Genomic DNA, 17,975 nt, shown 5'->3' with positions numbered 1-17,975 from the left:
TATGATAGAAAACCAGACACAGAGTCAAAGCTACCTGGAATGCCTTCAGTCCAAGACAGGTGAGTCCTAGAGATTACATATAAAATCTCCAGGGACCCCTTTCCCCAATAAATCAATAAGCATTTCCTGAACTCACTTCTGAACCTTAAGACTCTCCTGAAAGTTTGGTTTAATGTGAAAAATAGAATAGTCAAGGAAACCCTAGAGAATTTGTTGAATAAGTATCAAGAAAAAGATAGGAAGCTACCATGCCGTGGTGACATGCAGTGTTACTTTGTGGCGTGTAAACACAGACTACGTGTTTGCTAGTGTTGGAGGGATGGAATCACGAGGATCACTCTCAAACACAGTTGGTGAAGAACCTCAGCTTGGGGCAGGCAAGCCCTCCCTCTGTACTGCACATGCCTGGGCCTATTGGGACATTCCCAGACTCCTTACACTTCTGGGTTCTGGGAGTGGGAACTCCTGTTTCTCATTCATGCCCCAAATGCAGGGGACATGCTAAAAGAATCCTCATTTTGCTCTACCACCCACAAACGAGGACGGATATTTCATCCTGAGAAAGCGACCCATCAGGACTGTTCCAGGGGCTGGAGAGGGCGGTGACTGGGCAAGAAGCATTTGTGGTGAGTTTTGGAAATTCAAGGAAACCCCTTTACTGCTGGCGCAAGGCCCCCAATGTGGAATGAATCAAATTCCTCTAGCTTCAATCCGGCCACGTTATATTTAGATAATAATCCTGAAATGCACATTGATGCTGAAGTTGCTTCTTCAAAACTTTAAGGCAACAATTAAGTATTCCATTGTCATGGCTCAATTAAATGGTTTGGCCTGAGAAAATTGGGGATTGTAAAGTGAGGATGGAATGTGCTTTGATCCTCTTTCCAGGGTTATTGTTTCATTAATAAATGAACATGTCATTTGTCTCACCAGAGGGAGCTCATGCCCTCCAGGCTTTTTTCCCTTTTTTGTTCAGGTTTTATAAAGATGAATTTCCAGTGCTCTGAAATACCATGGATTAGTGGCTAAGCCTGACAGCACTTCGGGGAGTAGCGAGCTTAAAGTGCCTCACACAGGTCTCCAAAGCACTTGTTTACTAATAGAGGAAATCAGCGACCGTCTGCAGCTGCTGATATCGCATTACCATTTGGAAAGACAGTAGCTGAGATAACAAATCACACAGTTTTAATAATTACTCCTGCATTCCCGTTTTTTGTTTCCTGCATAACTGCAAAGGCTGGATTTCTTCCAAATAAACAGATAAAAACAGTATGAAACTTTTATCTTTTAATGATAATGACAACACATCATGTTTCACTAAAAGTTTCCTGCTGATTTTTTTCTGATTTCTAGAGTTTCACTAAAATGTAATTATACTTTATAATTCCACTCTTTTTTAGCCTTCACTTCAAAAACTATTCGCAGTGAGCAAGTTTGCCAGGCACCAACAGTCGGGCCAATCCGTCTGGACTCACCCATGTTGACTCGCTCCTGCATTCTGTCTTGGGGTAAACCTGTCATTGAAATTGCATCCTGTACTATGAGCTACTTTGAGCTACTTTGCATTCAAATTAATAGCTAGTTTAATTTGAATGTAAAATAGCTCCATTTATGCCATGTTTTTTTTTTAAAAAAATATGGCATTTGGCAATGAATGGATGTTTAAGATATGATACATTAGCAACATATTTTTAATCCTAAATTGAACGTATATTAGGATTGGGACATTTTAATATCAATAGATAAGTCATAAAAGAGGCCCTTTTAAAAATCTGCATAGTAAATATGTGCTTTAGGGGTCAAAACTACTCCATTGTACAGATACAGTACAGGGTTTAGTTCATATGGTTGGTGCTGGGCATTTTCCTGCAAATCTGTGTATTGTTCTGCTTCTATAGTCCAAGAATAGCAATTGATTTTTAAAACACATGCTGCAACTTTATTTGCTCAGTAATTACATGGACTTTATTTGGAGGTCAGTGAAAGAACAACTAAATAGGAAAGTGAAGTCTTCCTCCCCTGTGCAATGAAACCATAAAAGTTGGCAGACAGAAAGGCAGGCTAAACTTTTTCCCAGAGCTCTGAGTTTGGTTTCCACTGGTCCATGTCTCATTGGGTGATTAGAGAAAGCTTTTTTAAAGCCTTACTTCAGAATGATCTTAATTGGTGCAAGGTTGAGCCCTTTCTAGGAGGGGAGGGAAAAGGTTGAATAGCCTTTTCAAGTCACATGAAAGTTTCTAGGATGAATGTACGATAATTAGATTAATAAGTAGCTTAATTTATCACAGCTGAGGATTTCAACAGCCACACACATTAGAGCAAGAAAAAAAGATTAGTGTGATTCTAGTTTGCAAAAAAAAAAAAAAAAAAGGACTGAAACTTGATTAACCTTAAACACGGAGTGCCTCTCTTCCTGTCTAAATGTCTGATGGGGGTGAGGGAAGTGGGGAAGCGGGAGATAGGACCTGAAATAATCAGGAAAGTCCTATTCTATTCCTTTTTTTCTCTCAGTTAATGAGTGGTGTCAGAATTGTTTGAACCAATTTTTCCTTTTACTGTTTTTTAAAATAATGGGTTGGGAATAAACCTGTAGAATCTTAAATTATATTGCCCACCCATATCCTACAGACAGATCTTTTCTGATGTGCACCTTGTGATGAGCAGAGTCTCTCATCTCTGCTGAGAAAAAAAGAAAGAAGAATGTGGTGGGACAATGAGATTTGAACGTGACCGTAAATCCAGTTAATATGTCTTGGAAACACTAAGGCTTAGATTACCGGATGACATTTCCAAGAGTTATCTCAGGACTTTAAAGCCTGACTCTAGTCCCATGCCTTTGAAAATCACAGGTTACCCAAACCAGAGCAGCAATGAGTTCAGGTAAGCCGCACTCATTGATTGAGACATGCTCACTCAATTCAGTTGTGATAAAAGCATGAACACTTAAGAATATTCACTTGAATAGGGTTGAAAATCAGACAAGAACTGGCACTTAAAAAATAGGCATCAAATCAAATTATTGTCTATCAGGAGTCTTTTCTCCATCTTTTCCATATATACACAATAAAAAAATTTGATAAAAAGTGGAATTAACTGGCCTGTCTGATGGTTCTACCCAACAGGGGTGGCCTAACATCAAAGTTGATGAACCTTAAATTTCCTGACTCCTGTCTGGCTACAAATAAAACTTCTGCACTGCATGGAACAAAGCCGCTGGCCCCAGCTTCGGTTTTGCAGTGGAAGAGCATGGAGGGTGAATCTACGGTGCCTGTCAACAGTCATTGTGGCTGGAAGGCCTGCTAATGAGAGCCCAGCAGTGGAGCCGTGAACGGGACATTGGCCCCATGGCTGCATGAGGAAGGTGTGTGTGGCTGGATGTGGCAGGCAGCTGGGACACCCTCCAACTGGAAGGGAAAAATAAGAAGCTAAAACCAGACAACCTCGGTGATGGCATGACCTCTACCCCAGCAAAAATGGCTGTGCCCTTCTCCTCAGTCTCTGAAGCTTGCATGCACTGAGGGGTTCTGAAAGAGGTCCGTGTGCATGGCCCCAGCTAGCAAGTGCAAAAGTTCTCTGGGGCCCAGCCAGACCAACCAGGGCAATGCCAAGGGCACTCATGCACCAGCCTGTGGGAGAGGTTCCTAACTGGAGCCAGAACCTGAGGTGAATTCATTTCCACCGAGGGAGTCTTCTCTCAGAGCACGTCTTCTCTTCTGCTGGGAGGAGAGAGAAGCTTTAATTTAAGGAAGAAAAATCATATAATGGAAAACATTACATTATGGGCGAATCTAATTTAAAATATTGAAATGTGAAACACTGATGTAATTATGGACCTAATAAACTTGAAAAACTGAGGCACAGTTCCATCAGCAGCTCAAGCCTGAGAGTGTGCATATATCTGAAATGAATATCTCATTACTGGTTAACATTATTTAGTTAGGAGGAGATATGACCTCTAATTTGCCTTTTAATAATTAATTTGGTGTTTAAATAAGTGTCTTTTATTTAATAATGTTTTCTTCAACCAATTCACTATGTCAATAAACTCTTTGTTTAACCTTCTTAAAGGAAACATTTTCTCTGCTCGGAGGCAATTAATGAGCTATCAAATAAATAGGTACAGGAAAATGAACTATAAGAGCTGCCCAGGACAGCGAGTGTGCTTTAAGCCATGGAGTGGGTACTGCATGTCATGGTCAACCACGACACACAGTCTCAGTTCAGTCCTCATCCCAGCACCCTCCTTTCTGTTGTAGCTCATGGCGGGAACAACTGGCACCGTCGAACCTGCCTGGATGGAAACACCGCCCCACACACCTAGGGGCATTTTGTCTTGATTGCTGGTTCTTTAAGTTTGGTTAAAAACGTTATAAATCTTTGACTTGGAAGTAGGTTGTCATTTTAATGGGAAATTAAAGGAAACAGAAAGATATATTCAATGTTAATATAAAATACTATCAATAATAGCAATACTAATGTCAGACTGTCAAATTCTGTCTTTCACAAACTTAGGAACAAAAAAGTGTATCAGGGATAGCGATCATTTTTTTATGTAACTCATTTTAAAATACAGTTTTTACATAGTTATCTATGGGATTAGGAGGTATTCTGCTTTTTTTGCTTTTTGGTAGTTTAAAGTTCCTTTTTTTTAGACTTTGTTTATTTATTTTTAGAGAGCGGAAGTGAGGGAGAAAGAGAGGGAGAGAAACATGAATGTATGGTTGCCTCACACATGGCCCCCACTGGGGACCTAGCCTGCAACCCAGGCATGTGCCCTGACTGAGAATTGAACCTGCAACCCTTCGGTTCACAGCCTGCGCTCAATCCACTGAGCTATGCCAGCCAGGGTTGATAGTTAAAAGTTCTTAAATTTGGTTTAGCATCCTATAGAATTGAAGCAAATTTTTTAAAATTTGACCAGTAGTAACAATATTTTAACATTATTTTGAAATTCAAGGGTTTCATATTTCTAATAGGAATAAATGAGTTGTCAAAATTCACTCCTTCTCAGAAGAGAAACACACTGAGTCGGGCAGCGACTCCTGACCACCCCCTTTGTTTATAGTCATAGACTTCTGCCCTAGGACACACAGTCAGCCAAAATATGGGTGGCATTTACTAGCCTCGTTATAACTACTGACTACAGCCATTAAGACTCAGCTCCAGTCAAGGTGAGGTGAGCCAGAGGGATGTATGTGACCTCTGATTAGGTCCTTAAAAGGCAGATCTTCCTCTTCCTCTTTTCTGTCTTCAAAATAAGAAGAGCCTGCCCTGGCTGGTGTAGCTCAGTGGATTGAGCATGGGCCTGTGAAACAAAGGGTCGCCGGTTTGATTCCCAGTCAGGGCATGTGCCTGGATTGCAGGCCAGGTCCCCAGTAGGGGACACATGAGAGGCAACCACACATTGATGTTTTTCTCCCACTCTTTCTCCTTCCCTTCCCCTCTCTCTAAAAAAATTAATAAATAATATATTTTTAAAAAAATATTAGTGGCTTCCTGGAACAGAGATGCCATTTCAGCTCAATGTCCATGTGAGAGAGAAATAAGCTTCTATCTTAAGTCCCTGTGTTTTGAGCTAAATCTATATCCTAGTACACTGAGTAAAAATAGACACAAAATAAGTTCAAATTTATCTGCTACATGTGCCACATTAAATTAGTCAATATGTCTTTCTTTGTCTACCTATAAATAATAGCAGTTTCTACTTTTTAAATTATAATTTATTAAATGCACGTTTGATAGAACCATTCCAAACCCTGTTGCCTTCTGAATTAAGGACATTCAACACTCCCCAGTTTCTCCAGCTTCAGCTACCCACAGTCCTCTGCACACACCTCCCTACCTCTCTGGTCCTATTGGAGAGTTGCACTGGAGGGCCTTCCTCCCCTTCCTCTCTGCCTGTGTAAGTCTCATCCACCAAATTATTCTTTAAGAGTTATATAAAACATGGAGGGCTTTGGAGTCAAGTGGGCCTGTCTGGAAGCCATGGGGTCCCCGTTGGGCACGTTCTGACTTGTCCTCATAGTACCTCTCACGGCCTGCCTTTGCCCATTATTTGGTCACTTTCTGCCTCCCCTGCTGGACCATAGCTCCACAGAGGTGGGCACGGTGTCTATTGGTCTCACCATTTTATTTCTAGGAGGAGCACGGTGCCTGACAATTGGTAGACAGATACTAAACGCTTGTTGAGTGAATGAAAAAAAAAGTCTCTGAGTCTATTTTCTCATCTATTTAAAACTAATAATATCCAACTCACAAGATTGTTGCTAGAAGTGTGAAAAATAAAATGAGGCCAAGTGTGTCAAAAGACTAGCACATAGTAAATACTTAATAGATGGGAGGCAATGTTGTCCATCGATTCACACATGAATTGTAGAGTTATATTATACTTGGGTGCGGTTTTAGCCAGAGGCTTCTTGTATGACATAGGACAAGTTATTTATCTGTTTCTAGTCCTCAGTTTCTTCCTCTATAAAGCTGAGACAATAGCCCTGATTGGTGTGACTCAGTGGACTGAGTGCAGCCCTGCAAACTGAAAGGTCACTGGTTCGGTTCCCAATCAACACACATGCCTGGGTGGCCAGGTCCTCAGTTGGGGGCTTGCGAGAGGCAACTAATAGATCTGTTTCTCACACATTAATGTTTCTCCCCCTCCTTTTCTCCCTCTCTTCCCCTTTCTCTACAAATAAATAAATAAAATCTTTTTTTAAAGCCAAGATAATAAAATTTACCTGGCATTATTGTTTAATGTATTAAATCTGATCATCTATGTGCCTACCACAGTGTGTTACCCATAGGCATTCAGTAGTGGTACCTATTGCTGTACGTCATCTAATTGTTCACTTATCCAGTCAACAGATTTTATTGACCACATACTATGTGCCAGTCACCAGGCTATGTGCCGGGAATACAATGGGAAACAAATCAGAGTGGACCATGGGGCCTACCTCATCAAAATCTTCAGCCTGGTAAGGTAGACCATTGAATAAATAAGGATGCCATCAATATATAAGTATTGATTGTGGGGAACTGCTGAGAAAGGACAGACAGTGTGCTATGAGAAGGGGCGGGGATTTACAGAAGTTATTCTTCACAACCCAGCTCAAAAGACAACAACTCTATGCAACTTGTCCTTGTCCCTCAATTATATGGCCCTTCTCCTTCATTCAAACCTTATTCCACAGAATAACTGTATTATGACATTTGCTTTACTTTTTCTTTTTACTTGTAAGAATAGTGGATGGTAATAGCTATTATTAGCTGTTCATGTGAGTCTAAGGTAGGCCCTCACCTAATCTTTGCCATCTGGGCTACAAACTTCTCACAGGTAAAGTCCATGTCTTACTTCCCCTGTCATACCTGCAGGACCCAGCGGGGATCCAGGCACAAACTAAGGGCTCCAGGAATATCTGTAGGGATAAATCTCACTCTTTTATTGGATTTTGAATATTAAAAAAATTTACCCTGGTTCATATGACCCTCTCTACTCTTCACATGTTAGATGATTTCTTTAGTTAGTGAATTTATATACATCAATTTCTTTCACATACTATAAATGATGAATAAATGAGAAGCAAGTTACACTAGACAGAACTTTATCATGAAAAAAGCTTTAGCATCCTGTGGCAAAAAAGATATTCTTGGAAGTAACCCAGATATAATTCCTTGATCAACATTTGAAAATGCCCTATTTTCTGCAATATTTGAAAGTAACTTCTCAACATAAAGTGCTCCTGATTCTGCTTGTCCCATGAGCTTGTCAAAAAGAACAGTTATCATAACTTATGGAAAGTGTCCTAATGGCTCTTCCTGAAAGCATAATCCCTTTACTGAAAGGAAAACACTTAAGGACACAGGTTGAAAGTGAATAATACAGTAAAGACACTATTAGAACACACAACTGTAAAATCCAGAGATGGGGATATTTTAGATGAGGCTCGGTCCAATGCCTCAAGGATGCCCAGCACACCTGGGTTCTTTCCACCTCCCCTCGTCAGCTTCATCCTGAGGGTAACATCTTTCCTAGTCTCAATATGGCTTCTGGCACCATGCACTTTCGTGTGTGTGTCAGAGAGAATAACTGTTTCAAGCCCTCTATTTCCCGGGTGGCCTGCTCAGTTCACACACTGACCCTGACCCTGGCTACGTACAATTGCTGCAGTTGAGAGGATGCAACAGGCCGGTTGGCTGGACACATTCTACCCCTATTGGGAAGCAGTAAGTTCAGCTTCCTCAGAATCACATGGACCCCAAAAGGACACTGGGAACTAGCGGGAAGGAAAAAGGGGGACATGGTGGCTGGCACAGCGTCTGACAAATGTTGACTCTATGAGGTCCTGGCGGCCTTGTCTGTGAAGCCTGCCTCCTCAGAATAGGATCAACTCATTCCTATCACTAAGAGGAGGAAGAAAAGATGTGGACTTCTTCCCTCTCTTTAGAAAATGGCATCACACGCTGAAAATTAAATGAGCCTTGCTTTGAATTTGTTCTGCTCAGAGGAAAGTGTTATGGTCTAATGACTTTTAAATAAAATTACTCTTCTTCCCAATTTTTGAAGTCATTATGAATAAGTAAAAGACAAGTCACAATATATACTGTCTTGTGTGTTGTATTTCTTAGGAGAAATGTTGACATTTGACCTCCTCTTCAAGGAAAAATAAATTGAGAGAACTTTATGGGAAAGGCTTTCATTTGTCTCCACTTGTTTTAATTAAGTAAAAGCTGCTAGAGAGAATCCACAGCATACCCTCATAATATCTCCTATTGTCTTCCTCATTTTTCTCTTCCTCCATCTCTTTCTGACCCCCACCCATCCCTCTCTCTGTCTCTCTCTCTCTCACACACACACACACACACATTTTCTTTTTCTGCCCTTTCTCTCCATTTCTTCTTCTTCTATCCCTTTCATTCTTTTTGTTTTAAAGATTTTATTCATTTACTTATTTTAGAGAGGGAGAGACTCATTGATGTGAGAGAGAAATACTGATCAGTTGCCTCTCCCACCCCTCCAACTGGGGACCTGGCCCACAACCCAGGTAAGTGCCCTGACCGGGAAGTGAACGGTGGGGACCTTTAGGTTTGTGGAACAACCCCCCCCCCCCCCCCCACTGAGCCACACCAGTCAGGACTACCTTTTCATTCTTCCTTCCATCTTTGGAATTCTCTTTATCCCTTTCTTCTCATTCTTCTCTTTCTTTTCTCTCATGCTGTTCACTCATACTTTCTCCGAATGGGCCCATAGAGTGATTAATTTAACCAGAGGAAAGAAATTCTGTTTTCACTCACAATGTCATGGAAACAAGTGTGAAATTGGTGACAGTGACAGGTCTGTCTTGAGGAGAGCTTCTTCCAGTTCTCTGTGGCCTCCAAACTGCACCAGAGGACAAAGTCTCAGCAGTCCAGTAAGAACTACACTGCTGTCACCAACATGTTCTGCACTAGCCGTTAAAGGAGAGAGACCCCATCTCTCTACTGGTGAGCTGTGCCGTCTAACTCTTATCTCCCTAATCCCCGCACCACCCTCCAGAGCTAAGAAAGCAGCTTAGTTTTCTCACCCCCATTTCAGAGTCCGGAAGGCACAGGCCCTAACAGTGTGATAGAATGACCGGATTTTTAGGCTTAGGGTATTATTGTCTTTACTTCTGGCTGATTTTTCAACTCTGACATTCCTCAGAGTAGCATGAAATCTCTTTTCCAAATAACTTTATCCACTAATCATTAGCATCATCAAGAAGGACGACTCACAGACAGGAGACAATGACATTAAATGCAGCAACTCTTGCTCATGCAAGAAAAACTTGATCCTTTGGCATCATTCTAGGCCAAGTGCAGTTCCCAGATACATAGAAGAAATGTGTTGCGTATTTCTTTAGGAAACCTGATACCGTAAAAAAGTGTTGAGTTATAGTTTTTAAAATAGTTGCGTGTAGTTATCAAAATACCCTCGTTAGGAGCATAACTGACAAGAGTAATACAAAAGCTCTGGTAAGATACATAGCATGAAAATTTTGATCAACATTTTCTAAATAAAGACACAATTGCTAATAATAAAGGGCAAAAAATCTAACCTTGAGAGACATAATTCTAATTCTTTTAGTTTGCTTACAAAAGAAGATTAATGATACTTTATGTTGCTTTTACATCTAGTTTCGAGGGCTGTGCTTATGATAACAAACAAATATACTATTTTCTGGAGGTGAAAAATTTGCCTAGAACTATCATTTAATTTCCATCAAGGTGTGTGTGTGTGTGTGTGTGTGTGTGTGTGTGATTTCTGCACAGCTGTTGTTCCTTATGGCAATTAATATTCAATGGAAGAGCCAATATTGCAGTTCAGTCAACAACCAGCAAACTCGTACTGAGCGCCCGCTCACTCAACACACTGTGTATCCTCACATTGGGCCCTCATGGCTCCTGTCCTCAAGAATCTCACGGTCTCGTGAGGAAACAGATATTTATTTAAATAATTAAATTGCAATACGTTGATCTCTATACTGCAAGCATGTGAAGTACACAATGGGAATATAAGAAGGGAATTAAGGCTTCATGACGGAGTTTGGGAAGACTTCCTAGGGCAGGTAGCTTTTGAGATGGAACTTGAAGAATGAGTAAGAACAAAGAGAAATGAAGAGGGCTGCTTCTCCAAGTAGGGAGAATATCACATGCCGAGATATGGAGGTGGGATTCAAGTTGGCCTGTTTAAGAGACCTCAAGTGGTTGATTATTGCTGCGTGTAAGTATGAGCATAGCATAGAAAACGAGGTGTGATCAGGAATCTGGATGAATCACCAAATTCATCTTACGCCATGCTCAAGAACGTCTTAAGAATATGGTTGCTCAAAAAATATATATGGTTGCTAGTCATAGACCACAGAGGATCATGAAAATCAATGAATTGTGTTGCCTTTTGACAGATATTTGTAACTTCCTAGACCAAGTGCTGTTTCATGATATGTGCTCTCCAGTACAGGGGTCGCTAGTCAAACGTGGCCAGTGAGTACTTGGAATTTGATTAGTATGACGGAGGAACTAAAGGGTTTTTTTTTAAATTTCAGTACAAGTTACACTTCAATAGCCACATCTAGCTATCAGCTCCCTTCCTGGACAGTGCTATTCTAGACCGAAGCCCTTGGACTACACCTAAAGTGAAGTTGCTGTGTTAAAGTTCAAAGAAATGGATTCGCAGAGAGTGTGTGTATGTGTTTTGTGACTTCCTAAAAGATGTCCCTGATATCCTATTAAGGTCAAAAATCTTAGCAAGGGCTGCACTTCCCTGAGATTATCCATGCATACAGTTAACAAATAGCACACTTTTGTCTTAGGACCCAGGATCATGGGGTCAGTGTAAGTAGTCACAGATGCATAGCATTGTAAGAATGTTGGATGTTAACCAGATACGTTTTGAGAGTGTTGAGGACAACTATCTAGTGAAAATAGAGAGAAATCAACTCGGGCTTTTATTGATCACTTTTTTCCTAATGGGAAAGAAATTGCTAAGAGTTTAATTTAAAAAATAAGCCACCTGTGACAATATTTTGAAATATTTTTATTATAAAAGCTTTTTTTTAATGTGGCCATTTTTTAAAAGATTGTATTTATTTATCTTTAGAGGGGAAGGGAAGGAGAGAAGGAGAGAATTATCAATGTATGGTTGCCTCTCATGAGCCCCCTGCTGAGAACTGGCCCGCAACCCAGGCATGTGCCCTGACTGGGAATGGAACCGCGATCATGTGGTTCACAGGCCCGCACTCAGTCCTCTGAGCTACACCAGCCAGGGCTTATTACAAAAGCTTTTGAAATAGATTTCCCAAAATAGCTTTTACTATACAGGGATGTGGTGAGAAAAAGGACTAAGCCAGGCGACAGCCATGGAGCTCTCTTAGCGCCATGAGTCTGTGGGCAGAGAGACACACAGTACAGACGCTCAATGGGAGTGGGAGGGTGAGACCACTCACTGCCTCGTGGATGCAAAGGGAAGCCCGCAAGGTGCAAGTGTGGTCAAAGCTCAGCAGTATGAAGAGACAAAGTGAAACTATGGAGGAGAGAAACAAGAAAAGAGAAAATGTTTCAATCTAGAGAATATAAAGTAAATCTGTAGCCTTGGTAGAGAAAGTTAAAGAGTATTATGAGAGGCAAATAAAATGTTGAATTAGAAAATCTTTCAAGGAATATCAGTCACATGATTCACAAAATAAAAAATATAAAAGGCATTCTTTTCCACCTATAAATTTTATGATACCCATCTAATAAAATACTAATTTCTATGAGAAGAAATGAGGGATAATCTTACATCCTTCCACTCCCATGGATTGATCTCAAGGGTTATTGTTAATTTTTAAAGGCAGGTGGAGAAAATTATATATCTATAGCTAAATATAAATACACACTGACTCAGGGTCCAGCAGAAATAATGCCTGCCTAAATGTGGTTGGTAGGGAAATAATATGGGTGTAACAATTTATAGTTTTAATTTGAACATTTCACCCAAAATGTCATATGGTGTTCTTGAGTGTGATATTGTTGTTACAAAATTAGATGCTTATGATTTTGTGATAAAATATTTTGTAAAAAAAGGGGTGTTATTTGTGCCAGATCCTGTATATAGTCATCAAATGGATAACATAGCATGTCTGTAGTTCTCAAAGAGTGTGTGTGCTTGTTTATAATTGGCTAATAGAAATAAAGCAAACAATGAAAAAGTAAACCAAAAAATTATGTAAATGCTTCTATACTAGAGGAGAGGTGGAATAGGAGAGAGGTAAGAGAAATAACAACTAGCCTTTTTTGATATACTTATATATGATTTATGATATAGCTTGGGAAACACACAAAATGTAAAATTTAAAAGCAACCCTTAAAAGATAACATAAAATAAATGAATGTAAATGCATATCCAATATTTAGTAGAACAAAAAGAACAGCAGAAAGAATTTAAAACAATGATGTTTGAGTGTTAGCTTTAGTACTGTTATCCTGTGTAATGTGGAAAAAGAAAATGAGAAAAATTTTGATATTCTAATTCTATTATCTGTGGTGTTCTTAATAATCAGAATTCTTAGTGAGAGAAAAAGGAGATATAGAAGTAAGACAGAAGAATTTGAATATCAAAACTTATAGTCCTAAATTTGAATTAGAAATAGCAGTATGGAAATCCAGTCAAGACGATGGCATGGGCTAACATGCCTCACCTCCTTGCACAACCACATCAAAATTTCACTAAACTATAGAACAACCATCTCTCAGAACTACCAGAAATAGAGTTTAAGGGGAGTCTGACAGCTACAGAATCAAAGATACTACAGTCATCCAGACTGGTAGGAGGGAGAGAGACATGGAATGGACTGGTCCCACATCCATGTACGGTAGATAAAAATTTGGGAAAGATATCTCATGTGCGGGGAATCCCAACCCCACACCAGGCCCCCCAGCTCAGGGTTCCAGTGCCAGGAAGATAAGTCCCCATAATTTGAGGCTGCAAAAACCAGAAGGAATTGAGTTGGTGAAAGAAACTTCTGGAGTCTCGAGCAGTTTCTCTTAAAGAACCCACACATAGACTTACTCAGACTCACTCCCTCTGAGCTCCAGCACTGAGGTAGCAGCTTGAAAGGCACCAGTGGCATAGAGGGAGGGACTGAAGTGTCTGGCATCAAGGTGAGATCTGGGGGACAGCTTTCTGCCAGACAAAAAGGCGGGCAGAGGACATTGTTCCTTTTCTGAAAAATTCCCCCCCCACAGAGCCACAGAGCTGGCAGACAGGTGCCATATCTGAGACTCCATCAACCTGGCTAACATTCTTTGCCCTGCCCTAGAGATTCCCGGAGAGACTGTCCCACCCAACATATGGGCCCACCCAAGCTGTTAACAGTGACTTTTCTATATGAATGGCTTGCCTTGTCTTATGCTTCATAACTTCCTAAATCCTATCAAACAAGCAACAGCTGGCCTCAGTGAACCCTCAGTGCCCCACACATCTTGCTAAGTGGCTACAGGCCCAGCACTAGCAACAGTCAGCCTAGGTTTGCACTTTGGCTTGCCTGGGAACCTCCAAGCCCTGCACAAGTAGCAGCCACCCCAGATTGCCTTACAGCGCAGGCAGAGTGGCCCCAAGCAAAACACAGGTGGGGGTTGATATTGGCCTGCACCACCCAGGAAACCCCAGAACCAGTGCACCCAGTGGACAGCTACAGACCATGTCAGAACACCACCACCTGCCTCTGCACAGCTAATCCTTCACAAAGGTTACTGGTCCTGGGTCACAGTCAGTCTTTGCAGCTGACTGGCCTGGACAAATCCTTCCTATTGACCTGCCAACAACAATCAAGTCTCAACTACAAGAGGAGGTGTACTCAGCCAACATGAAAGGTGCACCTCAAGTATCTAGCTTGGGTGATAGGAAGGCTGTGCCACGGGACTCTACAGGACACTTACTACATTAGGGCCACGCTACCAAGACAGCAAGGCATAGCAGCTTTACCTATACATAGAAACAAACACAGGGAGGCTCCCAAAATGGGGAAACAAGGAAACATAGCCCAAGTGGAAGAACAGAACCAAACTCCAGAAAAAAAAGACCCAAACAAAATAGAAATAAGTGATCTATCAGATGCAGAGTTCAAAACACCGATTATAAGGTTGCTTAAGGAATTTAGTGAGGACATCAACAGCATAAAAAAGATTCAGTCAGAAACAAAGGTCACACTAATATAAAAAAAAAACAATTAACAGGAAAACAACAGTAGAGTGGGTGAATCCAAGAATCAGATCAATGATTTGGAGCATAAGGAAGCAGAAAACAACCAATGAGAACAAGAAGAAGAAAGAAGAATCCAAAAAAATGAGGACAGTGTCAGCAACCTCTGGGACAACTTCAAGCATTCCAACAGTTGCATCATAGGGATGCCAGAAGGAGAAGAGAAAGAATAAGAAATTGGAAATCTATCTGGAAAAATAATGAAAGAAATTTTCCCTAATTTGGTGAAGGAAATAGACATGCAAGTCTAGGAAGCACAGAGAGTTCCAAACAAGATGGATACAGAGTCCCACTCCAAGATACATCATAATTAAAATGCCAAAGTTTACAGATAAAGACTCTTAAAAGTAGCGAGAGAAAAGCAGTTAATTATCTATAGGGGTGTTCCCATAAGCCTGTCAGCTGACTTCTCAAAAGAAACTTTTCAGGCTAGAAGGAAATGGCAAGAAATATTCGAAGTCACAAAAAGCAGGGACCTACAGCGAAGATTGCTCTACTTCACAAACCTGTCATTTAGAATTAAAGGGCAGATAAAGAACTCCCCAACAAGAAAAAACTAAAGGAGTTCAACATCACCAAATCATTATTATATGAAATGTTAAAAGGACTTATTTAAGAAAAAGAACATCCAAACTACGAACAATAAAATGGCGATAAATACATATCTGTTAACAATTGAATCTAAACTGATCTAATGTGCCAAAGTCGTTTGTGAAGTTTTGTGCTGGAGATTTCTCACTGGATGATGTTCCACGGTTGGGTAGGCAAGTTGAAGTTGATAGAGGTCAAATTGAGGTGTTAAATTAAGAACGATCAACGTTATACCACGTGGGAGATAGCCAACATACTCAAAATATTCAAATCGGTAAAGTTAAAAGTGAAAATTAAAGATGTGTATTTCATTTTACAGAAAAAAACCATATGGCTTTTTGGCCAACCCAATATAAAGATACATATTCAAATAATTATAGAATAAGATGATTCGCCGTAAGTCCCTTAGAAACAGTATTTTTGGAGTCAGATTTTAGGTTCCCATACTTTTTTATTAAACCTAGTTTTCTCATATCGTAATTATCTTAAAGGGGAGGGATACTTGACTATTATAACTTAATAATCAAAGGTCAGCCCTGGCTGGAGGGGCTCAGTGGATTGAGCGCGGGCCTGTGAACCAAAGGCAGCCAGTTCCATTCCCAGTCAGGGCACGTGCTGGGTTGCTGGTCAGGTCCCCGGTAGGGGGTGTGTAAGAGGCAGCCACGCATTGACGTTCCTCTCCCTCTCTCCTTCTCTTCTCCTCTCTCTCTAAAAATAAATAAATAAAATCTTCCAAAAAAAATAAAAGATTAGCTCTTTCAAGCATCAAAAATAAGTGGATCCTGGGGCCATAGATTACTATTACTTCAAGGTCAAGATCACTCAGGGGGAAAAAATGTGGAGCAAAATTCTTAAACATGTTTTAAAACTAGGAAACCTTGCAGAGCAATTTGGCTAGATCTATGTACGTGAAATTTTAAGTTTATTTTCCACAAGCTAACAACTTCAATTTTAGGTAAACACTCCTGGTAAAATCTTAAACAGAGGCACAAGGGGACTTGTGAAAGGAGGTTCCACAACTTTGTACTAAGAAATGTGGAAATTAGAAACAACCAAAACTGTTGACCAGTAGGAGAGTGAACGAATAAATGTCATATGTGGGATATTCATATAGTTAACTATTACATAGCAGTTGACCCTTTTATTTAAGAAAAATTTTGAGTGCCTACTATTTGTCAAATGCTTTGTTAGGTTCTGGGATTCAGCAATGAGCAAACCAAGACCCTGTCCTAAGGGAGCTTATTACTAGACCTGAGTAGACTATGTGGATAAAGGGCAAAACGTGGAGGGAAAAACATAGGCTATGATATATGAAACATGTTACCTCTAAAATTATCCACTAAGCAATCTTACATGTTATTTATAGAGAGAGTAAAAGTATTCTTGAATGACCTTACAGAACACATGCAAAAATCATAAAATGTGCTTCTAGGAAAGAAAAAAAGGTGATAGGACTGATGATGTGGGTAAAAGGGAATTTCAACTTTATCTGTAATATTTCTTTTTCATTAGAAAAAACATAAACCAAGTGCCTTGCAGATGCTGCCACCCTGGCACTTCCCATGCCCAGCCGTGGTCAACCCCGCCATGGTCTTTGACATCACTGCCACTGGTGGGCCCTTGAGCCACATCTCCTTCGAGCTGTTTGCAGACAAAGTTCTAAAGACAGCAGAAAACTTTCATGTTCTGAGCACTTGGGAGAAAGGATTTGGTTATAAAGATTTTTGCTTTCACGGATTATCCCAGGATTTATGTGTCAGGCTGGTGACTTCACACACCACAGTGGCACAGGTGGCAAGTCCATCTACGGGGAGAAATTTGGCGATGAGAATTTCATTCTGAAGCACACAGGTCCTGGCATCTTGTCCATGGCAAATGCTGGACCCAACGTAATGGTTCCTAGTTTGTCATCTTCACTGTCAAGACTGAGTGGCTAGATGGCAAGCATGTGGTCTTCAGCCAGGTGAGAGCCAGCATAGATGTTGTGGCAGCCATGAAGAGCTAAGGGTCAAGGAATGGCAAGACCAGTAAGATCACCATTACTGACTGTGGACAACTCTCATAAACTTGACTTCTGTTTTATCTTAACCACCAGACCATTCCTTCTGTAGCTTCATCCTCATCAGCTTGGAATGTTCTATAATCTTCATGCTCTTGCCATATTTTATTGGGTTCCATATTTTCCTTACCCCTTCCAAGTCTAGCTGGATTCCAAACTTAAGTTTATGATTGTGAAATAAAAACTAAACAGAAAAAGAAAAAAGATAATCCAATTTATCACAATATGAACAATGGTCATTTCTGGGTATTGGAAACATCTGTATTTGTTTTATTAATATCCATATTTTATTTTTTACTTTCTTGAAACTAAAGAACCTGTGACAAGGGAATTTAGGGTTACAAGGAACAGAAGTTACAAGTTATAGAGAAAAGTTCTGGAGAAATTGGTTCAACCTAGAAATAAGAGGGTTGCCTCTTCTCTGGGGCAGAAGGGCAGAAGAAGTGATGGCTGAAAGCAAATAGAAAAGATTTAGGAAGGAATAGGAAGTTGAAGGAGATTGCAGATGGCACTGAACTTCTCAGTAAAGCAGGAGGCAAGATCATCTTTTGAGTTCAAGGAGAAGAGAAGACCAAC

The 17,975-nt window shown here is 40.4% G+C and overlaps 2 long non-coding RNA genes and 1 pseudogene across 2 annotated transcripts in view; 1 reads left to right on the top strand and 2 right to left on the bottom strand.

Annotated features, from left to right (window-relative positions):
- LOC118992436 (uncharacterized) overlaps positions 1–17,975 on the bottom strand; it is a 173,997-nt gene that overhangs the window by 46,508 nt on the left and 109,514 nt on the right. The gene's annotated exons all lie outside the window — the stretch shown is intronic.
- Positions 2,121–7,031, bottom strand: LOC118992437 (uncharacterized). Its single transcript, XR_005067637.1, has 2 exons — positions 6,948–7,031; positions 2,121–3,716 (listed from the first exon to the last, which is right to left on the bottom strand). It is a non-coding gene; the product is annotated as an uncharacterized LOC118992437 (long non-coding RNA).
- On the top strand, positions 16,496–17,556 carry LOC118992435 (peptidyl-prolyl cis-trans isomerase A-like; annotated as a pseudogene).

The sequence above is a fragment of the Sturnira hondurensis genome, unplaced genomic scaffold (assembly GCF_014824575.4).
Source record: "Sturnira hondurensis isolate 20B ecotype Veracruz unplaced genomic scaffold, ASM1482457v3 Scaffold0008196, whole genome shotgun sequence".
Taxonomy (NCBI): domain Eukaryota; kingdom Metazoa; phylum Chordata; class Mammalia; order Chiroptera; family Phyllostomidae; genus Sturnira; species Sturnira hondurensis.
Note: the sequence above shows the minus strand (reverse complement) of the source record. Positions and strands in the feature narration are given on the sequence as shown.